At 34.5% G+C, this 4061-nt stretch overlaps 1 long non-coding RNA gene across 1 annotated transcript; it reads right to left on the bottom strand.

The window, feature by feature from the left end:
• Positions 1–509: 509 nt before the first annotated feature.
• LOC105387548 lies at positions 510–2547 on the bottom strand. Its single transcript, XR_007267893.1, has 4 exons — positions 2357–2547; positions 1841–1952; positions 1326–1443; positions 510–617 (listed from the first exon to the last, which is right to left on the bottom strand). It is a non-coding gene; the product is annotated as an uncharacterized LOC105387548 (long non-coding RNA).
• Between the last annotated feature and the right edge of the window lie 1514 nt (positions 2548–4061).

The raw sequence follows: 4061 nt of genomic DNA, 5'->3' as shown, positions 1-4061 counted from the left end.
TGACTCAGGAGGTCATTCTAAACAAGTTTAGTTCTAAAAGTTTTGAAAATTTACGAAAAAATTATTTGTTCCCTAAAGGGTAAGCCTAATTGGGTGAATTTCCAAAACTCGTAGAATAAAAGTTGTTCAGAATAGCCCCCTGAGTCACCCTCTTTCGGCTTAGTATACATACCCTTTTTGCAACACCTGTAGTAAAAAGTCACCTGACCAACAAGTTTCCTTTCGGTTTAGTATACCCTTTTTGCGATATAGCTGTATATAATATGCTGTATGCTGTATTATAACAATAAGTATATAATTTTACTTAACACCAGGTTGCCCCTATCCTATTTCTTCTCTACGTCGAGTCGCTTAATCATTCATTAGTTTTTTAAAGTAATTCTTCTTCGAGTAGGTATGGATTTAAGATTGTTGTTCTTTATAACTTTTCATAAGCTAACGAATGATTGAGCAACTCTGAGTAGATCCATAATTAGGCTAAAAGTTATATATTTATACAATGAAAACAATTTTTTTGAGCATTAAATAGTTATTTATTAGACATTTTAACTTTTTTCTGGATTGTGCTTCATTATGCTTTTCTAACTTGTTGTAGGTGTGATATTTCATGAGTTTACCTGAAAATAAAATAAATTCTTTAATCTACAATTCAAATTCAATAGGAAAATAATATAACTATCTAACTGTGAGAATAACTTGATAATATTATACGAGTTTCTACCACAGTGGAAAAACGAATGAGCTATGCTGTACTTAGGTGTAACCGGTTATCAGCATTAATAGAATTGCAAATATAAATAGCACAATTAGGAAGTATTTTTTCAGGTATTTGGTACCACAATATAAATCTTTGAGTACATTATAATGAATCGAAGATACTTGTAATGAAAATGTGGCATAGAAACCCGAAAATGGCCTACAGAGAGGGTCAGAATGATTTTTATTTTATATTTATAGGAAAAACTTACTATATGACATTGATTAAGACTAAAAATAAATTACGTCTAACAAGTTTTAATATGATTACCTATTTTCGTCTTACAGTACCATTTTTTCAATACCTGTATATACTTAATAATTATAGTTGTGAAGAATTTATATTTTGTGTTTAAGAAAGTAACAGTAATGTAAATTGGAAAGACATCGGAGAGGTTTCCTTATGTGCAGTTGGTCCATAATAAGCTTACTGCCAGTTACTATCATAGGATTTTGACACATAAAAAGATTTTAACCAAATATTTATGTTTTTAGTTGGTAATATCATGATGCCCTATTATGATTTTTCCGTTCAGGAAGAATTTTGTGCTTTTCTCACTGGAACTTACATTGTCCGTCAGTGGCCTTAGAAGATTCTTCATCATTCAGGTTGAGGCGATGCACGCTGCGCAGGAATGCACTTTTGGCGGCTATGCGATGTGGGGGGCGTTACAGTAACTCTTTGGTCTGAAAATTGAAAAGAAGCTTCGTTATCATCAATAAATAAATTACATAATTACAATGTAAACTCTACCAGATGTTTTAAAAGCCGAAAGGGATGCCCATTTTCGTCTTACAGTACCGTTTTTTCAATACCTGTATATACTTAATAATTATAGTTGTGAAGATTATTTTATATTTTGTGTTTAAGAAAGTGACAGTAATGTAAATTGGAAAGACATCGGACAGGTTTCCTTAAGTGCAGTTGGTACATAATAAGCTTACTGCCAGTCTACTATCATAGGATTTTGACACATAAAAAGATTTTAACCAAATATTTATGTTTTTAGTTGGCAATATCATGATGCCCCATTATGATTTTTCCGTTTAGGAGTAATTTTGTGCTTTTCTCACTGGAACTTACATTGCTCGTGGTTTTAGAAGATTCTTCATCATTCAGGTTGAGGCGATGCACGCTGCAGGAATGCACTTTTGGCGGCTATGCAATGTGGGGGGCGTTACAGTAACTCTTTGGTCTGAAAATTTAAAAAAAGTTTCGTTATCATCAATAAATAAATTACATAATTACAATGTAAACTCTACCAGATGTTTTAAAAGCCGAAAGGGATTACCCTTCGTCGTTGTTTAGAATAGTCTATGGGTCACAACAACTATTTAATAGGTAATGGTATGGAACCCTTAGTGCGCGAGTCCGAGTGGCAATTGGTTGTTTTTTAGTAATTATTTATGAAGGTGTAATGCTGTCATAGAAGGGGCTAGTTAACTTTATCCCTATGGAGTACTTAGAGGAGTAAGTACATTTGTAATATAGTTTTCATTAATGATCGATTACCTAACTAAGGCATTATACATATTAATTATTTTGTGTCTGAATATTCTAAGATAAAGGATTGGATACAATAACGAAATAGTTACACACCTGAAAAATATTATTTCGTGTTTTCTTAATTTTGGTTCTTTGAAGATTCAGCCCAACTGGTTTTTGTTTTTCGACGCGTATTTGAGAATCAGCTTTCTGAAAAGTATTAACTTCATATGAGATATATAAAGTACTGGCAATAGGTACTATTTTTTTTAACACGAAAACACATTACATATTTAATTTTATAAGTCCTTTGGCACCACCCGGAAGGAACGTGCAGGGTAACTGAAGTCTGACATAGATTGTAGTTAGTTATACCTATACATAATTAATAATAATACTATGTTCTGAGATAAAGAAACATTTGTTTAAAAATATAGGACTTGGAAATGAAATAATGATTTTATTTGTAATTATTTAATAATTGATTGCTAAGTCCTGTATGCGTAAGCAAATATGTTTCTTCCTCAAATAGAACGATACGTCACTTAATCGCGGGACAATCGACTGTTGATGAACCGTTCAGAATCAGTTAATTTAGTATCTGAGATTAAAAAACTGACTTTAGGTGTACTCAAATTTCTTAATCGAATAGTCTTTATTGGTACCAACCAGCACTAATGACCATGAATAATTAAAGGCTCTATGTCAGGTTTCAGTGGTCTTGCCTGCGGACGTAGGACAAAATCCTCCCATCTAACTACTTCTACTTACTATTCTATGCCATAGTAAATAATGTACTCCCCGTTCGGAAAGGACCCTTCTACTAAAGCCCGATTTACATTTTAACAAGTACAGTAGCGCAATTTCTATGAACTACTTATTATTTAAACTGTCAAACAACTAAACTCGCTCCAACTTATTTAAGTGCAAATCGTTCTTTACGGAGAAGAACGGGGGCAAGAAACTCCAGAGTCATCTTTTTTCAGTTATAAAGCTACATAATTTGTATTAACAAATTTAATAAATAATAGTACATGATTATAATAAAAATACGTGTGTGTCTTGATGATAAATAAGGCATATAAAGCTTTTTTACTATATTACAGTCTAATAAAGATTAGCAAAATTACGAATTAAATTTTAAAAGCAATAATAAAATATTTGTGTAAGTATGTAGTGAGTGTTTGTGAACGTACATTTTATTTAAATGTACTGACTGGGGACGTCATTAAGTTTAATTGGGTATACAAGCAGCTCGATCGGTAGAAGAAATTAACACAACCATTTTCTGAATACTATTGCCGTTCCTGATATGAGAACGAATGCAATAATGATTAATGACGTAACAGTATACAAGAAAACCGAAGACCATTTCCCGGTTGTGCCAATGAGTGGAAGCACCAACAGCCAAGCATGAAAATGGATCGATAGAACAGATATCGGGAGCACCCTTGAACCGTGTAGTCAGTATTTGATCGAAGAACTGATTCTAGGTCCACCTTTATCGGAGCCACAATGGTGCCAACACTGTGACGCACAGGTCAAACACAAATATCCTCGGATATGGGCAATGGCGGGGTCGTGGTTTTTTCACAATTGTTTGTGTTCGTCGCAACGGCCGGCCAAGAGGCGGTGCCGGCATACCTACACCAGACGGTATCATGTACACCTACTATCTTCTGGGAACTTCGTGCACGAGTATCCTGCGCTGAACAGGCGGTGGCGTGGCCCAGGCACCCACCACGCTAGCGGGTGGCGCGTGGTGTAGCTCAGGGGGGCTTGCCGTGTAACCGAGCGTCTATATACGCCAGTCCATGTC

The sequence above is a fragment of the Plutella xylostella genome, chromosome 27 (genome assembly GCF_932276165.1).
Source record: "Plutella xylostella chromosome 27, ilPluXylo3.1, whole genome shotgun sequence".
In the NCBI taxonomy this organism is placed as follows: domain Eukaryota; kingdom Metazoa; phylum Arthropoda; class Insecta; order Lepidoptera; family Plutellidae; genus Plutella; species Plutella xylostella.
This window is presented reverse-complemented; position numbering and strand designations above follow the sequence as displayed.